A 20,941-nucleotide genomic window follows, 5' to 3' on the forward strand; every position below is an offset into this window, starting at 1 on the left:
GTCTATGGTAGCGTGAGTACTGAAGTCCTGGCAGCTAAATCCAGAGGGTAGGGGACTGCAGGTCTCCTGGCCCAATCTAGTACCCAGCAGCACAGCAGCATACCAGAGCCTGGAGATGACACAAAGGAGCGGCACCTGTGATAGGCTCGAGCTCCCTGCCATGCGGGCAGCGGTTAGTTTTTAAAAACAGAGAGAGTAGTTAGCAGCACAAGGGTGAGCTGTTGGGCAGCAAAGAAAAAGGGAGGAAAGCACAGAAGGAAGTCCTCCATACCTACCTGGCCAGGTGTATCCAATAAATTGCTCCCAGGCTGCCCAGCTCTCCATTATGAGCTGTTACCAGTACCCCTGTCTGTACTATCAACCATCAAGTAAAGGAAAAGAAAACTACAGCCCTTGTGTCATTCAGTAATCTCTTGCTCCCTGACCACATAGTACACAAAGCCTGACATAAATGGAACCAGTAGCCCTTGGGCTCCCGCTCGACCTGTGGGGAGCAGAACCATCCCAGCTTTGTCACCATCATCCCCCGCGGTCTCCTTTAGCAGCACCGGCCATCCGTTGCCGAACACCACAGGTGGCGAAATGTTAAATCCCATATACCTATTCCAAATTTTTAGGCAACGCCAGGGTCATGGAGTCAGGTCACGACCTCGATACTTCCCCAAAGAACTGTCTGACCTGGTTCCGAGTACCTCACGGCCCTGGTGGGCATGTCATTTTTTGTGTCACGAACAGGATGGCGTAGCCCAGCATTACCGGATACTGTGTGCTATAGACTTTACTGAACTGTATAATAGTCGCAATTACTGAGTCACACGGCGTGCAGAAAGCAGGAAGCCCCGACTTGGAAACCCCTGGGGGCTCAACTCAATCCATCCGGACTGCGGAGCAGTCCCTTACTCTGGTAATGCTACCCAGAGCCTGGCTGAAGTTTACTAGGAGGGAAGGAGATGCCCAATCTAGGAGAGGATCCAGCAGCAGGCGTGGCCACAACCACCGTAATGCCTTTATCCATGCCAATATATCCCAGGGGCGGCCTGGCTACCTCAATACTCAGGGGATATATAACAAAAACTTGGCACTCAAATAAGTTATGAAGTGGTAATTTGTTGATTTTTTATTGCACGTCCAGACACAGATTCAACAGATGCTGTTAAACGTTTTCGGTCCCAATGGACCTTCCTCAGAACAATTCCATTTTATCTGATACAGAAATATCAAGAGAGAATACAGAACAAATATTTTAGTCTCTGCCAGGTGTCACAGTGTCACAGTACAATTGCAATATCACATATAACATCAAAAGGAAAACATAAAGTGTCTCAATAAACAAATAAAAGAAGTATATACAAAGATTACATAATGAGTATATAGAAAATATATGCGGGCAATACCGCAGTGGTCGAATCTATCCAGGGGGTAAGTATCCTATATACCACTGTATGGACTTAAAGAAAAAGAAAAAATGAGTTGTGCGGATATAGTATGCGCTGTGCAATAAAAGGATATATGTGCTCCTGGAAAAAAAGGAAGGTGGAGCTCCCACGTGGGTTGGAGTTGAGGTGACGATGGAGTTCATCCTTATAAATACATAAGAAGTGCTAGTGCTCAGTGAAATGTGCCTGAAGAAAAAAGCATATATAGTGTTGAGACGCACACAATCAACAACCAATGGTTATAACAGTATATGGAAAATAATAAAACCCAGTGGATGTGTTAACAGCCTAATTAGGAGTAGTATGGTGCTGTATGCTACATGGGTAATGAGGCATATATAGGTTCACCTGGTGTTGCCGAGTAAAACAAAGAAGGAGGCGAAAAAACACCTTACTGGAGTAATGCTGTGGGGTGGTACTGTAAGGGGCAAAAAACAAGGATGGTGTAAGTACTAGGAGAAAACACTGAAAGGACGCTAGGTGTCCAAAAAGGGGAAGAGGCGCTTACCAATATGCTGGTGCGAGGGCTCCTAGGCAAACTTGGTTTGCTATGGAAGGCTGTGGCCCAAACTCTACAGTACATGGTGAAAAGGCGGAATGTCAAAAAAAAAATGCTTGCACTCACTATCAATGTAGTGAGTGTGACCGCTGCAGGATAATGAGATAAGAGCTTACCGGTCAGAAGAGAAGCAGCGAGAGCGGCGGTACTCCGCCAGAGAGACAGATGCACTGACAACCCGGAATCTACTTCCGGGTTGATAAAGGGGATTGTGCATCACGTGACGCCGCACTTTTTTGCGGTCATGTGAGCGGGGAGCTGCGCACTGAGATCTCGGCTCTGTAATGGACATGTTAAGTCCTGGTAACCTGCCCACAGTGCGGAGTTACCTAACATAGCGGGGAGCTGTGTACTACGACAGCGGCTACGTAGTGGACATTTTCAGTCCTGGGGGCCTGCCCATAGTGGGAAATAACTAAGAAACCCCGGGGAGGGGTAAAAATGTTTAATAAGTTTGTGCACCGGATCCTAGGGGTGTAATATGTAAAGCACTAAACAAATGGGTGGAGTACATATAGTGCCAAGATGTGAATGTGAATGCATGATTGAGGGGAGGCACTGGGTGTGAAATGATAATACAAACCATAGCGACTAATATACTACACCGTGTAAAGCACGGAGTGCCAAGAGAGAGACATATAGTGGAAGATCAACGATTATTGAAAAATAAAGAGAATGGGATTATGTTACAGCAATCAAATGTCCATATGCATTTAAAAGTATACATTAAGAGAGAATACATTTAAAGGAAGCTGGACGTATCGTAGTCCCTGTTCAGGCCTTTTGGTTCCAAAGTTTGTAGGGTGAAAATCCAATATGTTTCACGTTTCTTAAGCAGCTTGATCCTACTGTGCCCCCTCCTGCCTTGGTCAACTTGTTCCAAGACCTAGAAACGTAATTGGGCAATACCATGGCCCATGGTCCGAAAATGGTAAGGGAGGGGCAGATGATCCCTGTTGCATCGTATATTGGACTTATGCTGAGAAATTCGATCACGTATGGCTTGGGTAGTCTCTCCAACATATGCCAGGCCACAGGGGCATTTGATGATGTAAATTACATAGGAGAAATTACAGGTGAAAAAGCCTCGTAATGGGATGCCCTTACCAGTATGTGGATGGAAAACCAAGTTCCCTTTCTGAACATTATTGCACTGCAGACAATTTAAACAGGGAAAAGTTCCCTGTTTTTGAGTTTGTAAAAAAGTCTGTCTGGGCACCCTAATATTGGAGCCTACATCAGCCCTCACCAACTTGTCCTTAATGTTGGTGGGGCGCCGATAGCAAGGCAGGAAAGGCTGCTGAAACTCTGGGACCTTAGGGTAACTTTTTGTCAGAATGTTCCAATGTCGGTGGATCGAGGCCTGAACCTGCCTTGAAAATGGGTGGTAAGTATTCATGAAAGGAATTCGCGGTGTCAAGGTTTTGAGCTTAGGGACAGAATGCCTAACCTGTGCTAACAGATTCTTTGGGTACCCCCTTTGGGAGAATTTCTCCTCCATTTCATTTAGTCTCTGGTTTCGGACATTATCATCAATCACTATCCTTTTGACCTCTGAAATTGAGATGTTGGAATGGATTTCTTTATAGCCGTGGGATGAAAACTGGTATATTGAAGGAGGCTATTTCTATCAGTGGACTTGGTGTGCAGGTCAATGGAAAGTGTACTATCCGTATTTTTGTGAATTCTGATGTCTAGGAAACTGATGTTATTGGTACTGTGTTATAACGTAAATTTTAATTCTGGTCTAATGTTATTGATGTGGGTATCAAACAGGAGAAGTGTTTCAAGTGACCCATCCCATAGACAAAAAATATCGTCTATAAATCTGCGCCATAGTTTACAGTGTCTCTGAAAGAGGAGATGGGTAAATACGAAGTCTTCCTCAAATGCTGCCATATAGGCCACCGCATAGGGTGCCGCAACATTAGAGCCCATAGCGGTCCCTTGTCACTGGACGTAAAATGTATCTTGAAATAGGAAGTAATTCTCCCTAAGGACTAAACCCAGAATGTCAGAGCAAAATTGCCTAACCTTGGGATCCACATTAGCTCCTATCAGTAGTCTATCCATGGCTTCCATTCCTCTGGTGTGTGTAATAGACGTGTATAGACTACTAACGTCCCAGGTGACCAATATTGTGGATGTAGGTAATGGGCCTAAAGATTTAATTAATTTCAAAAATTCATTAGTGTCAAGCAGGAAAGACTGTTTGTTGGGTAAGTGGCATTAGGATTTTCTCTAGTGTGATGGCCAAAGGTGAGAGAATAGAGTCAGTTGACACAACTATGGGACGGCCCGGTGGTTTTTGCAAATTTTTATGTATCTTTGGAAGTACATAGAAAACTGGTATTATGGGATCTGTTTTTATAAGATAATCTCTCAGTTTTTTGTCTATGGTGTCCATCTCAAAATGATGGTTAGCAACTGACATAATTTTGGTGGCTATGTTACCTGTTGGATTGTGAGAAATTGGTTCATAGACCTGAGTGTCACTTAATTGTCTCTGAATCTCAGACATATAGTATGTGCTTTCCATCACAACTATAGCTCCGCCTTTGTCGGCGGGTTTTATGTCTAAAGTTTTATCAGTGGACAGTTTCTCTAACGCCAGTTCTTCCATTTGTGTTAAATTAGTAGGATGGTGAAATTTTCCTTGATTGACCTCACGGTTGAATGTCTCAATGTCCCTTTCTACCAGAGCAATGAAAGTTTCTATGGAGGGATTACTTTTTGGTGGCATAAAGACGCTAGGCGTCTGTAGGCCCAGTTCCTTTAATTGTAATGGGGCTGGATCGTTATGACTCACTGTTGTAACTGGGATACCCTGGAAGTGTGCCTTAAGCCTAAGATTATGAAAAAATCTCTGCAGGTCTAAGTTGAGTTAAAAAAAATTGAACTTGTATGATGGACAAAAAGAAAGGCCTTTTTGTAGTAGTGAGAGTTGATTGGAATCTAGGTTTTTAGAGGAAATGTTAACAACTAAGGGAATTTGCCTATCTATGACCTGATGGTTACTTGTGTCCTGGTTTCCACGGCGGCACTGGCCCCCCCGCCTCGTCTTCCTTTGGACCGGCCTCTGTAGACCCCTAAAAAAGGGGTTGTGGTGGAAGGATTCGCTGAGCCAGTTCTGCTGTCTGCTAATCCGGAGGAGCTTGGTGAGTTGCGCCGTCTGTAGGACCGTTGTTTCTCGCGCCATTGATAAACCCGGTTCTGCAAATAATCCTCAGTGTCCCTTAAAAATTTAGACATCTCTTTCTTCTCTAAGTCTTGGCGGTGGGCCTGTAGAGTCTCTTGATTTTTCACTTTAATGGCCTGGAACTCTTCCTGTGTAAGGGTACTTGCCAGTTGATTTTCTATGGTGACTATCTGTGTATTCACAGTGTCCAGGTTCTTCTGTAAATGAGCTAGAGTTAGAGTCATATGATCAAATGAACATTTGTTCAAAATATGTTCAAGTTTAGACCAATACGCTTTATCTTCTTTAAAGAACGTAGGTTAAAGGGGGACTCGTAACCCCATAGGAATTCGTTGAACATGCTTAACACCTCCACTGGCTTTTATTATTTTCCATCTACTGTTATAGCCATTGGTTGTTGATTGTGTGCGTCTCAACACTGTATATGCTTTTTTCTTCAGGCACGTTTCACTGAGCACTAGCACTTCTTATGTATTTATAAGGATGAACTCCATCGTCATCTCAACTCCAACCCACGTTGGAGCTCCACCTTCCTTTTTTTCCAGGAGCACATATATCATTTTATTGCATAGCGCATACTATATCCGCACAACTCATTTTTTCTTTTTCTTTTAAGTCCATACAGTGGTATATAGGATACTTACCCCCTGGATAGATTCGACCACTGCAGTAGTGCCCGCATATATTTTCTATATACTCATTATGTAACTGGATCACCCCCAGACACAGGGCCACGCGTTTCGGTACCGGGCCTCTCTGGTTCGGTTCTGAGGCTGTCACGGTGGCTAGACCCGGTCTGCGACCCTGCTAAGGGGCGTCCAATAAAGGTGGGGACAGTCTGTCAGGGATTCGTGACGCCACCTGTGGTGTTCGGTCAGGGTGACCGACGCTGCTGTGGGGTCCGCTGGGGTGATGGAATTGCAGCTGGATGGTATACCTTCCCACAGGTGACGTATGTCCCCAGGGCTTCCCAGTGGTGTAGGTGGCAATGGTGTGAGGTGCAGGCAATAATGAGGACACAAGGTTGCAGTCTCTTTACCTCTTTACTGAAGACTTCAGGATCCTCAATCCAGAGCACGTTTAACAGGGCTATCAGAGACAGGCCGGTCAGATGGGCACTTCCAGAGTTTCCCTCGCAGATGGAAATCGTTGCCCACCACTAGCACCTGTGTGTTGTAGTCCTACCCTGCTGAGCATTCGGTATAGTCCTCACAACTGCTGTTCTCATTCGTTCGTTCTCTACAGCTCTCTCTCTCTCTTTTGTTCCAGATGTTACTAGTTTCTCGTCCCCAGGTATGTTTTGGCTAGGACGCACCCGTATGACGGGAAGGCTTGGAGGTCTTCTGGGACCCTAGAGACGCCCCTCTCCCAATGTTGTCCCCTATGTCTTCTTAGGAAATTTAAGGTAGACAGCCAACCTATAATTAACTGTCCTGCGGAGTTTGAAGTAAGGCCTGAAGTCAGTTACTCCCGCGGTGTTCTGGCCACCGGCTACACGCCTCAGTAGGATGTTGCCTCGGTCTCACGGCATGACTCCTACTGGTACTCCTTTTTGCTTGATCTCGTTTACACTGTTCCACAATATCCTTCCCTTCTTGTTTCTTTCTTAGGATACTGCCGCAAGGTAGTGCAGGTGCGGTTCCGTAACGTTCTGTTCTGTTCGTTAGGCACCTGCCAGGTTCCCACGCCTGACAGGGACCCCCTGTGTCTTCTCTCCGCAACACCCCCTGCCACGGGATGTTGCCTGAATCCAACCCAGTCAGCTTCTGACTAACTTCCTCCCCAGCCACTAGTTTTACCAGTGTGAGGAGTGGCCCAATAAATAAAGCCTTTTTCTCCCCCTAGTGGCCGGAGTGTGAAGTGTAATGTGTTCTGGTGATACCTGGTCAGGAGAATTCCTTCAGTGCCATCAGACGTACCATCACTCCCCTTAGTGGCAGAGTGTCATACTGCAACGACCAGATCTCTGGGCGCTGCATAACCTTTGTATATACTTCTTTTATTTGTTTATTGAGACACTTTATGTTTTCCTTTTGATGTTATATGTGATATTGCAATTGTACTGTGACACTGTGACACCAGGCAGAGACTAAAATATTTGTTCTGTATTCTCTCTTGATATTTCTGTATCAGATAAAATGGAATTGTTCTTAGGAAGGTCCATTGGGACCGAAAACGTTTAACAGCATCTGTTGAATCTGTGTCTGGACGTACAATAAAAAAATCAACAAATTACCACTTCATAACTTATTTGAGTGCCAAGTTTTTGTTATATATTGATTCGTGGGTTGGATACCCTACTTGAGCACCAACTTCTCACCCATTGACTGAGTGCTGTGTTTATGTACTATATTTCAATACTCAGGGGAGTCGCACACCCTCAGCAACTTTAAGGAGAGACTTCATAGTTTATTCAAAGTGTACTCCCTGTCAGAGAGCCAAAGAGTCAGCATCCTTATTGGTCAGCTAACTGGTGTGGCCCAGAGGGAGGTGAATTCCTGGCTGGACAATGACAAAAGAACTGTTAGGCAAATCCTGGCCAGGCTGAATTATACTTTTGACACCCGCACAGCAGCGGAGATTAAAATGAAATTCTACAGGTGCAAACAAAAGGTGCAGGACAGTGACTATGCCCTAAACCTGCAAGGGGCACTGCAGGCCATTAAGCAGGTTGACCCTGACTACATGCAAGATGAGGATAGATTGCTAAAGGAGCAGTTTATTGAGGAAGTTCTGTCCAACACCCACAGGACACAGCTGCATATCATGGCCCTACTAAACTTTGACCTGGACTTTGCACACATTAAACATAGGGCCATCTGAGTGCTGCTTAAACCAAATTCCAGCGGTATCACGCCACCTAGGCCCCCAGCAATTACATACCACCAGGAAGTGACATGCTTTCCCCAGACCATAGATAATGACCCTTCTGCAGAACTTTGTGTCCAGGTCCAGGAGCTGACCAAAGTGTGGCGGCACTAACCAAAACCGTGCGGTCCATGCAAGTGTCCCCAAAGGAGAAGATCCAGCTGGCATCCAGTCCAGATAACGTCCCGTGGCGACCGAAGAAGAGAATCCCACCGACCAGAGGGAGAAACAGCTAAATAAAGATTATTATTATTGCTACGACAGATGGACAGTCCATCTGTCACCGCTGCAATAAGGCGGGGCACATCTCAAGATTCTGCAATTTAAACGAGCAACCCCTGGGGCAGATGGCCAACCCCCAAGAGTAAGATGACCAGGTCCACAAAGCAGGCAAGCCAAGCCCATCGAAGGATGGCTTGACCTGCCCATCGTGATTGATGGTATCCCGATGAACGGTTTATTGGACACCGGCTCCCAGGTGACGACTGTGCCATATATTCTTTACTGTGCTGACTGTGATATTACCCGCAGCCCAGATTTTGATTTAACACTAGTCACCAGCAATGGTCAGCTTTTGCCACAAGTGGGGCATAAAGAGGTGACCATTAAGGTGGGCTGAGTAGAGTTGAAAGCCCGAGGTATGATAATTGTAGATATTGATCAGCGAGAATGTAACCCAATGATGACCTTAGGTACCAATGTGATAGAAAATTGTCTTGGCAAGGTTATTGTTTTATTGCAGCAGGTAGCTGAAAGTGCAAGTTCCGGTGAGCAGCGAGTCCTGCAAAAAGAGATCAAAGCCGGCAGTGTCAAAGGGAGTGACACAATCCCCATTGCAATGCCCCCTAGGAGTGACATGTTAATCTAGTGTCAAGCAGCAATAGGCCTCAAGGATCAAGACTACCAGGCCCTGGTAGAACCCGTGTACTCTGATAGTAGGCCCACTATCCTGACAGCCAGAGGGGTAGTCGATGTTCGTAAGGGGAGGGTACTAATACACATCCTGAATTGTGGGGAAAAAGAGGTTCATTTACCCCAATACGCCACCCTTGCTAAGCTGTTCACTGTCAGCAACAATGCAGTACAGGCAGTAGAACCCTTCGTCCTGTCCAAACAGGTGGAGGACAATAGCTCTGCAGAAGAGCTAGAGGATTGGTGTCATAAGCTGCACATAGCCATTGATTTCACCCCTTTGCATCAAAAGCATGGGGCTTACCTGGTGGTCCAAGAATATGATGGGGCCTTTAACATACACCTTCTAGACGTTTAGCAGGTAAAAGGAGTCCAACACCATATCCCCACCGTTGATCATTCGTCCATTAAAGAGAGGTACCGGCCTGTACCTCCAGCTCACTATCAATGTGCCAAGGGTATGTTATGGGTGATGATAGACAGGCTGTGGTGATCATAGACAGTTGTAGCCCCTGGGCAGCTTCGTTAGTCCTCGTTAGAAAGAAGGATGGTACAATGAGGATGTGTGTTGACTACAGGCAGATTAACCGCATTACACATAAGGAAGCCTACCCGTTACCCAGAATTGAGCAATCATTAGCTGCACTGAAATCCGCTCACTATTTCTCCAACTTAGATCTCACCAGTGGGAATTGGCAGATTCCTGTTGCAGAGGTGGATAGAGAGAAGACAGCATTTACAACACCAATGGGCCTCTGCGAGTTCAACTGCATGCCATTCGGGCTCTGCAATGCACCGGGAACATTCCATCTATTCATGGAATGCTGCCTAGGATGTAAAAACTTTGAAACCATTCTGTTGTACTTGGATGACGTCACCGTCTTCTCCAAAAACCTATAAAGACCACTTGAAGCACATGGCTGACGTGTTCGAAGCCCTGTCCAACTTTGGCCTGAAAGTTAAGCCGTCCAAGTGCCACCTATTGAAGCTCAAGGTCCAGTTCCTAGTCCATGTGGTAAGCACCAAAGGTGTGGCATCAGATCCTGACAAAGTCACCATTATCAGGGACTGGCAAAAACCCAACACCATTCATGAAGTACGGCAGTTCCTCGGGTTGGTAGGCTACAACCGGAGATTCATAAAGGGCTTCATCAAGATAGCTGCACCACTGCAAGACCTTCTAGTGGGCCAATCCAAGAAGGCCAAGAACAAGAATCCTCCATTTGAGTGGAACAGCTAGCTAGAAGAATCCTTCTTCCAGTTGAAGTTGGCTCTCACGGTGAAGATGAAGTCCTGGCCTATCCTGACTATGACCAACCATTCATACTTTACACTGATGCCAGCAACGTGGGATTGGGAGCAATGCTGTCACAAGTGCAGAAAGGCAGAGAAAGAGTGATTGCCTACGCCAGGAGGAAGTTTTGTCCCACTGAAAGGAACCCAAACAACTATAGTTGCTTCAAGTTGGAGTTTCTCGCCATAGTCTGAGCTGTGACCGAGTGATTCAAACATTACCTGGCTTCAGCAAAGTTTACCGTCTTCATGGACAATAATCTGCTCACTCACTTGGAAACTGCAAGGCTAGATGTCCCGGCTGTCCAACGAGTTTACCATCAAGTACTGAGCCGGGCATAAGAACGCTAATGCTGATGCACTGTCCAGGATCCCCAATTTACCAGACAAGTGAGAAGAGCTAAAAAAAATTGAGTTACTAGCCTTCCACTGCCCCGAGGTTGCCCAAAGCCCCATTGCGTGAGGAACAAGAGCTATATTTTGCAAGAGGCCACATTTAACCCATTGCCCCACCATGGATGGGCAGAGATGCAGGATAGCGACCCAGCAGTCCACCTATTAAAAGAGTTGCTCACACAAGCTGACTCACACCCTGGCTCAGATGCTCCACAAGAAAAACACAACAGTTGTGGAAGTAGAAGGGCAAGCTGTTCATCTATGAAGGTAAGCTGTGTCGGAAGAACATCAACTCGCGCACAAACAAACTGGTCTGGCAAGCGGTAGTCCCCAAGTAGGATGTGCCAATGGTCTTAGAGGCATACCACAGTGGAGCAGGAGACTTCAGGTGGAAGAAGCTGGAGGTCTTACTTCGTGAGAGATTCTACTGGATTGGCATGAAGAAAGCCATTTAGAGGTGGTGCCTAGAGTGTGGCCCATGCAACCTGCGCAGGAAAGACTGCAACAGCCAGTGAGCTCCATTACAGCCAATCATCCCGAAGCAGCAGCTTGAACTAGTAGCTTTGGATCATGTGAAGCTGACTCCGAGTAGGACTGGCAACACCTATGCTCTGACCATAGAGGGCCATAGGGTTGAGCGACCTTGACTTTTTTAGAGTCGAGTCGGGTTTCGCAAAACCCGACTATCTCAAAAGTCGGGTCGAGTGAAATCGCCTGATTATGTCGTAAAGTCGGGATCGACCGAAACACGAAACCCAATGCAAGTCAATGGGGCAGCATAGTAGGCAGTGAGTGGGGGCCAGGAAAACACCTAGAGTGCCCATTTTAATGGCAAAAACATCCATTCTTCTTATTGAAGCTTGTCAATCTTAATTTCACTTACAATGATAGTTAGGCATTGGAAATTGGGGGTCATTTGGCTAAAGTTGTTGAGAGTAGGGCTGGTTCAAGTATTTTGTGGGCCCAGGAAATCTGGACCACGTCACGGCAGTGGAGCAGGGCAAGGTAAGTATTTAAACTTTGCAAGTGCTGTGATCCTGAGCAAGCAGAGGGCCCACTCGTTGGCATTGGCACTGGCACAGGGCCCATCAAAGTACGGCGGTGTGTTTGCACGGCGGGGGCGCCTCCCACCGGCAGCGACACTTTTGCGTACTATGAGGGGCCCTGTGCCAGTGACGTCGCCAACGAGTATGCCCTCCCTACCTGATTATGGAACTTGCACTTTCATCTTCACCTTCGTCTTTGTCCCCTTGTAAGGTGGTATAGTATGTGGGAAGGGGAACCTGAATTTCAGCAGGGTCAGATTCTGGCTGTGTAGCGTGCAAGGGGAATGTAGTGGTCTGGGGCAATGTACCAGCAGACTCATCTATCACTGGCTGGGCAATGGGCAGGATGAGGAGAAAACACAGATATAGGCCCAAATAACAAAGTGGGCTAAATGCAGTTCAAAATTGGTAACAGGACTAACCAGGGGGCATTGCTTTGTTCAGTGGAGGACAACTGTAATGAGAGGCTGACACAGTGAGTAGGCCCAAATCAGTAAGTAGGCTAAATGCAGTTCAAAATTGGAAACAGAAGTAAACAGGCGGCACTGGTTTGTTCAGTGGAGAACAGCAAGGAGCGGCAGACACCGTTAGTAGGGCCAACAAAACAAGTAGGCCAAATGCATTGTTATATTACAAAATTTAACGAGAGCCTCAAAATTGAAGCTAAGGAAAGGCAACCTGGAGAACACCTTGGAGCGGCAGACACCGTTTCTAGAACCCAACCAAACAAGTAGGCCCACTGCAGTTTTTAAATTAAAAAACTCTTCAACGAGAGCCTGAAAGTTGAAGCTCAGGAAATGCTACCAGGAGAACACCTTGGAGCGGCAAACACCGTTAGTAGGCCCTACCGAAGTAGTAGCCCCAATGCAGTTTTCACATTCCTATAGGCTGAAAACCAGACAATTGACACTCAGCTTTTTTCAGAGGAGGACAGCTGTATTGAGTGGCGCAGACAGACACAGGTAGTAGGCCTTAAACAAAAAATTTGGCTCAATGCAGTTTAAAAAAGGTTACAGGGGTACACAGGCAGCATTGGTGTGGTCAGCGGAAGATAATTTGAATTAGGGACTGCAGACAGACTTAGTAGGCTGTCCCCTGTGGACCGTGCATCCACCACATTAACCCAGTGCGCCGTAATGGACACGTAACCTTCCGTGGACATGCCTACCGGTCCATGCGTCTGTTGTCAGGTGCACCTTTCTACTCTTAGATTGCCTGAGTGCATGGACAATGCGGACTTTTACATGCTGGTGGAGGGCTGGGATGGCTTTTCTCGCAAAAGAAGTGTCGACTGGGTAGCTCGTACCGTGGTACAGCGTAGTTCATCTGGGCTTTATAAATATAAAATAAAGAAAAAAAGTAGGCTCTATGCACTTTCATCTAGGTTCCAGGGGTACACGGCCAGCATTGCTCTGGTCAGTGGAGGACAATTTCAATTATGGACAGCAGACAGACTTAGTACGCCTACAATTAAAAAAAGGATGCTCTATGCAATTTAAAATAGGTTCCAGGGGTACATGGCCAGCATTGGTCTGGTCAGTGGAGGACTATTGGAAGTAGGGACCGCAGACAGGCTTAGTAGGCCTAACATAAGAAAAGTAGGCTGTAGGCACTTTAACCACTTCATGACCCAGCCTATTTTGACCTTAAAGACCTTGCCGTTTTTTGCAATTCTGGCCAGTGTCCCTTTATGAGGTAATAACTCAGGAATGCTTCAACGGATCCTAGCGGTTCTGAGATTGTTTTTTCGTGACATATTGGTCTTCATGTTAGTGGTAAATTTAGGTCAATAAATTCTGCGTTTATTTGTGATAAAAACGGAAATTTGGCGAAAATTTTGAATATTTCGCAATTTTCACATTTTGAATTTTTATTCTGTTAAACCAGAGAGTTATGTGACACAAAATAGTTAATAAATAACATTTCCCACATGTATACTTTACATCAGCACAATTTTGGAAACAAAATTTTTTTTTGCTAGGAAGTTATAAGGGTTAAAATTTGACCAGATATTTCTCATTTTTACAACGAAATTTACAAAACCATTTTTTTTAGGGACCACCTCACATTTGAAGTCAGTTTGAGGGGTCTATATGGCTGAAAATAACCAAAAGTGACACCATTCTAAAAAATGCACCCCTCAAGGTACTCAAAACCACATTCAAGAAGTTTATTAACCCTTCAGGTGCTTCACAGCAGCAGAAGCAACATGGAAGGAAAAAATGAACATTTAACTTTTTAGTCACAAAAATTATCTTTTAGCAACAATTTTTTTATTTTTCCAATGGTAAAAGGAGAAACTGAACCACAAACATTGTTGTCCAATTTGTCCTGAGTATGCTGATACCTCATATGTGGGGGTTAAATACTGTTTGGGCGCACGGCAGGGCTTGGAAGGGAAGGAGCGCCATTTGACTTTTTGAAAGAAAAATTGGCTCCACTCTTTAGCGGACACCATGTCGCGTTTGGAGAGCCCCTGTGTGCCTAAACATTGGAGCTCCCCCTCAAGTGACCCCATTTTGGAAACTAGACCCCCCAAGGAACTTATCTAGATGCCTAGTGAGCACTTTAAACCCTCAGGTGCTTCACAAATTGATCTGTAAAAATGAAAAAGTACTTTTTTTTCACAAAAAAATTCTTTTCGCCTCAATTTTTTCATTTTTACATAGGCAATAGGATAAAATGGATCCTAAAATTTGTTGGGCAATTTCTCCCGAGTACGCCGATACCTCATATGTGGGGGTAAACCACTGTTTGGGCACACGGCAGGGCTCGGAAGGGAAGGCGCGCCATTTGACTTTTTGAATGGAAAATTAGCTCCAATTGTTAGCGGACACCATGTCGCGTTTGGAGAGCCCCTGTGTGCCTAAACATTGGAGCTCCCCCACAAGTGACCCCATTTTGGAAACTAGACCCCCCAAGGAACTTATCCAGATGCATATTGAGCACTTTAAACCCCCTGGTGCTTCACAGAAGTTTATAACGCAGAGCCATGAAAATAAAAAATAATTTTTCTTTCCTCAAAAATGATTGTTTAGCCTGGAATTTTCTATTTTGCCAAGGGTAATAGGAGAAATTGGACCGTACATGTTGTTGTCCAGTTTGTCCTGAGTACGCCGATACCCCATATGTGGGGGTATACTACTGTTTGGGCGCACGGCAGGGCTCGGAAGGGGAGGCACGCCATTTGGCTTTTTAAATGGAAAATTAGCTCCAATCATTAGCGGACACCATGTCACGTTTGGAGAGCCCCTGTGTGCCTAAACATTGGAGATCCCCCCACAAATGACCCAATTTTGGAAACTAGACCCCCAAAGGAACTAATCTAGATGTGTGGTGAGGACTTTGAACCCCCAAGTGCTTCACAGAAGTTCATAACGCAGAGCCATGAAAATAAAAAAAAAATTTTATTTTCTCAAAAATGATCTTTTAGCCTGCAATTTTTTATTTTCCCAAGGGTAACAGGAGAAATTTGACCCCAAAAGTTGTTGACCAGTTTCTCCTGAGTACGCTGATACCCCATATGTGGGGGTAAACCACTGTTTGGGCACATGCTGGGGCTCGGAAGTGAAGTAGTAACGTTTTGAAATGCAGACTTTGATGGAATGCTCTGCGGGCGTCACATTGCATTTGCAGAGCCCCTGATGTGGCTAAACAGTAGAAACCCCCCACAAGTGACCCCATTTTAGAAACTAGACCCCCAAAGGAACTTATCTAGATGTGTGATGAGCACTTTGAACCCCCAAGTGCTTCACAGAAGTTTATAATGCAGAGCCGTGAAAATAATAAATACGTTTTCTTTCCTCAAACATAATTATTTAGCCCAGAATTTTTTATTTTCCCAAGGGTTACAGGAGAAATTGGACCCCAAAAGTTGTTGTCCAGTTTCTCCTGAGTACGCTGATACCCCATGTGTGGGGGTAAACCACTGTTTGGGCACACGTCGGGGTTCAGAAGGGAAGTAGTGACTTTTGAAATGCAGACTTTGATGGAATGGTCTGCGGGCCTCACGTTGCGTTTGCAGAGCCCCTGGTGTGCCTAAACAGTAGAAACCCCCCCCAAGTGACCCCATTTTAGAAACTAGACCCCCCCAAGGAACTTATCTAGATATGTGGTGAGCACTTTGAACCCCCAAGTAGGGTTGAGCGAAACGGATCATTCATTTTTAAAAGTCGCCGACTTTTGGCAAAGTCGGGTTTCATGAAACCCGATCCGACCCTTGTGTGGGGTCGGCCATGCGGTACGCGACTTTCGCGCCAAAGTCGCGTTTCAATGACGCGAAAAGCGCCATTTCTCAGCCAATGAAGGTGGACGCAGAGTGTGGGCAGCGTGATGACATAGGTCCTGGTCCCCACCATCTTAGAGAAGGGCATTGCAGTGATTGGCTTGCTGTCTGCGGCGTCACAGGGGCTATAAAGGGGCGTTCCCGCCAACTGCCATCTTACTGCTGCTGATCTGAGCCTAGGGAGAGGTTGCTGCCGCTTCGTCAGAAGCAGGGATAGCGTTAGGCAGGGTCCATTAACCACCAAACCGCTTGTGCTGTAGCGATTTCCACTGTCCAACACCACCTTTGTTTGCAGGGACAGTGGAAGCTACATTTTTTTCCTCAGCGCTGTAGCTCATTGGGCTGCCCTAGAAGGCTCCCTGATAGCTGCATTGCTGTGTGTACGCCGCTGTGCAAAGCAACTGCTTTTTTCAAAGCACAAATCCTGTTGTTCCTTCCTTTGTGCACAGCTATCTTGTTTGTTTGTCCACACTTTTGATGTAATTTGTGCATCAGTCAACTCCTTATTGCTGCCTGCCATACCTGGCTGAGATTACTGCAGGGAGATAGTAATTGTAGGACAGTCCCTGTTTTTTTTTTTTGTGGTAGATTAAGATTGGCATTTCTGCTAGAGTGCCATCCCTGTGTGTGCCATCTCTCACTCAGTGGGCCATAGAAAGCCTATTTATTTTTTTGCTTGATTTGGGTTATAAAATCTACCTGAAAAAATCACTACATCAATCAGTGGGAGAAAAATATTGGCCTCAGGGCTTGTGTGCCACTCTTGACTCCTGTGTGTGCCATCTCTCACTCAGTGGGCCATAGAAAGCCCATTTTTTTTTTTTTTTGCTTTATTTGGGTTCTAAATTCTACCTGAAAAAATCAATAAATCAATCAGTGGGAGATTAATATTGGCCTTTGGGCTTGTGTGCCAGTCCTAAGCGTGCCATCTCTCTCTCTCAGATAGTGGGCCATAGAAAGCCTATTTATTATTTTTTTTATTGGGTTTATAAATTTTCCCTGGAACAAAAAAAAAAAAAGTGGTAGATTAATATTGGCCTCTGGGCTTGTGTGCCAGTCCTGAGCGTGCCATCTCTCTCACAAATAGTGGGCCATAGAAAGCCTATTTATGTTTTTGGTTGATTTGGGTTCTAAATTCTACCTGAAAAAAATCAATAAATCAATCAGTGGGAGATAAATATTGGCCTCTGGGCTTGTGTGCCACTCCTGACTCCTGTGTGCGTCATCTCTCACTCAGTGGGCCATAGAAAGCCTTTTTTTTTTATTTGTTTTCTAAATTCTCCCTGAAAAAATCATTTTATTTTATTTGGTTTCTAAATTCTTCCTGAAAAAATCATTTTATTCTATTATTTTTATTTCCTAAAGTCTCCCTGAAAAAAACAAAAAAACAAATCAGTGGGAGATTAATATTGCCCTTTCTGCTTGTGTGCCAGTCTTGACTCCTGGGTGTGCCATCTCTCTCTCTCTCTCCAATTGTGGGCCATAGAAAGCCTATTATTTTTTTAGCTTGATTTGGGTTCCAAAATCTACCTGAAAAAATCACTACATCAATCAGTGGGAGATAAATATTGGCCTCTGGGCTTGTGTGCCACTCCTGACTCCTGTGTGCATCATCTCTCACTCAGTGGGCCATAGAAAGCCTTTTTTTGTTTTATTTGTTTTCTAAATTCTCCCTGAACAAATCATTTTATTTTATTTGGTTTCTAAACTCTTCCTGAAAAAATCATTTTATTCTATTATTTTTTTTCCTAAAGTTTCCCTGAAAAAAAAAAAAAAATCAAATCAGTGGGAGATTAATATTTACATTTGTGCTTCAGTGACAGTCCTGCGTGTGTGGCATCTCTCTCCTTTGTTGCCACCAACAACAGAGTGTGTAACATTGTGCCTGATTTTCGTTGTGGTCTCACTCACCTGTAAAGGGGTAGCTAAATCATACTGAAGTTATAGCTCACCGTGTAAGTTGTGTGACAGCAACAAATACCGTTAGTTTGTTTACGTTTTTAAAACAATGAGGAAGTCTGGTGGAAGAGGTCGTGGCCGGGGGCGTTCATTGTCAGCTGGTAATGAGGGTAGTGGTAGTGGTGGAGCATCAGCTGGTCGTGGGAAAAAAAATATTGCACCTAAGTCTGGAGCTGTGGAGCCAGGTTCGTCGTCTGGCTACACAAGGCCTCGAACGCTCCCTTTTCTGGGAGTAGGAAAACCGCTTTTAAAGCCGGAGCAGCAAGAGCAAGTTTTGTCTTATCTTGCTGACTCAGCCTCTAGCTCTTTTGCCTCCTCTCGTGAAACTGGTAAATGTCAAAGCAGCGCGCCGTTAGTGGATGTTCACGGTCAGGGACAAGTCGCTTCCTTGTCCTCTTCAGCAAAAACAACAACAGAGAAGAACGCAGCAGTTGACACAACGGGTTACTCCATGGAGCTCTTTACACATACCGTCCCTGGCTTAGAAAGTGAAGCAGTTAACAGTCCATGCCCATTACAAGTTGAATCTGACATGGAGTGCACTGATGCACAGCCACAGCCAGACTACTATGCTTGTCCTTTGACTCAGACCACAACATTGCCCTCGCAGGGTAATGATCAAGAATCAGACCCTGATGAGACTATGTTGCCCCATCACGAACGCTATACCACCGACCGACACGGTGACACAGACGAAGTTGCACACGAGCTACAAGAAGAGGTAATAGATGACCCAGTTCTTGACCCCGATTGGCAGCCATTGGGGGAACAGGGTGCAGGCGGCAGCAGTTCTGAAGCGGAGGAGGAGGGGCCGCAGCAGGCATCAACATCGCAACAGGTTCCATCTGCCGGGCCCGTATCTTGCCCAAAACGCGTGGCAAAGCCAAAACCTGTTGGAGGACAGCGTGGCCATCCGGTTAAAGCTCAGTCTGCAATGCCTGAAAAGGTATCCGATGCTAGAAAGAGTGCAGTCTGGCATTTTTTTAAACAACATCCAATTGATCAGTGCAAAGTCATCTGTCAAAAATGTTCAACTACCTTAAGCAGAGGACAGAATCTGAAAAGTCTCAATACAAGTTGCATGCATAGACATTTAACCACCATGCATTTGCAAGCCTGGACTAACTACCAAACGTCCCTTAAGGTTGTAGCACCCTCGGCCAATGAAGCTAGTCAGCAACGCAACATCCCTTCCGGCAGTGTAGGGCCACCATTTTCCGCACCACCTGCAGTATCTGTGCAGGTTTCTTTGCCAGGCCAAAGCAGTCAGGGTCAGGAAATCACCAGTTTCGTAGTAGGAAACACTGCATCTAGGGCACCGGCGGCAACAATACCATCTCCCACCGTCTCTCAGTCTGCCATGTCCACCGGCACCCCCGCTAGTTCCACGATCTCCAGCTCTCCAGTCCAGCTCACCCTACATGAGACTATGGTTAGAAAAAGGAAGTACTTAGCCTCGCATCTGCGTACACAGGGTTTGAACGCCCACATAGCTAGACTAATCTCGTTAGAGATGATGCCCTACCGGTTAGTTGAAAGCAAGAAAAACCCTGTTTGGGAGAGAAGAACAGACAAATCGCGGCGCCCTAAGTGCGTAAACACAATATTATAGTCTTTAAAGGGTGCACAATTTTATGCACTCACCTGATAAAAGACTAAAATGGCTTTAGATCGTGTATCCTCCAAATTCCCTCTGAGATACTTTTCAATATACAGGGCTTGCAGCTTGCCTCGGGTGGATCCAAGTGAGAGAGCCAGAGTAAGGCTCACACAGGATGAGTAGTTCAAGAAAAGCACATCCAGCCCATGAATGGCAGCGCTTCCCAGGACTCACATTCAAAGATGATATTTCATATTTTTTTTATTTCATAACTTAAAATAGAAGAGATACAACGCGTTTCGGATACAGTATATATCCTTCTTCAGGTATCATAAAAACACAGTACAAATCCTACTAGTATAAAATTCAATTACACTTATATATAGTATCACACCTTTTATCCCAGTCTCAGAAACTTGATTTGGGGTGTGGACCAAGTTCAGGAAAACACCCACTGATTGATACAGCCTTGTTAACATTGATGCAAGAAAGAGAGAGAAAAAAAAATAATAAAAATAAATAAAAAAATAAAAAAATATATCAAAGGGAAAAAAAAAACACAAGAAGAAAAAAAAAAATCCTCTAAACTCTCTCTATGATATCATTCAATCCATTTGGAAATAATGTTCCCAAACGATATATCCAAAACGTTTCTTTCCTGTTTAAAAGAGAATTCCTGTTTGCAACTCCAGAGGGTATCTGCTCCACTGGAGTTACTTTTATGTTAAAAATTTTATTATGTTTAAGTAGTAGATGCCTTGAGAGACTATGTTTTAAAAAGCCATTTTTTGCTCTATTTCTGTGGCCATTAATGCGGGACCGCAGTGTCTGTACAGTGCGTCCCACATACTGCAAACCACAACTGCATGTGATGACATATACAACATGATCACTACTACAGGTGAGTCTTTGTGAGATTTCAAAGACATCACCAGTATTATTGCATTTAATAGTTTTAGCCCCATGATCTAGGATCCCACAGGTGCAACATTTTTTGGAGTTACATTTAAAAACTCCGGTGCCTTGAAGAACTCCACATAAAGTTTGATCCTTATTTTTATAAATGTTTTTTCTTTTTGGATCCAACTGTTTTTTTAATTTACTGGGGGCCACCAAATTTTTCAAAGTTTTACCCCTTCTATATGTAATCCCTGGTTTATCAGGGAGATGTTTTCCCAAGACAGGGTCACGCTTCAAGATGTACCAATATTTAGAAAGCACAGTTCTTATGATTTTATTGCCCCTATTGAATGTTGTCACAAAATTCAATTTCCAGCGATCATCACTTTTTTCCTTACCAGTAGTCAAAGTGTCCCCCTTCCTGGTTTTTCCTTTTAAACATTCTTCCTGTGTTTTTATTTTGTTGTCCCTATATGCACCATTTATCA

The sequence above is a fragment of the Ranitomeya imitator genome, chromosome 5 (genome assembly GCF_032444005.1).
Source record: "Ranitomeya imitator isolate aRanImi1 chromosome 5, aRanImi1.pri, whole genome shotgun sequence".
In the NCBI taxonomy this organism is placed as follows: Eukaryota; Metazoa; Chordata; class Amphibia; order Anura; family Dendrobatidae; genus Ranitomeya; species Ranitomeya imitator.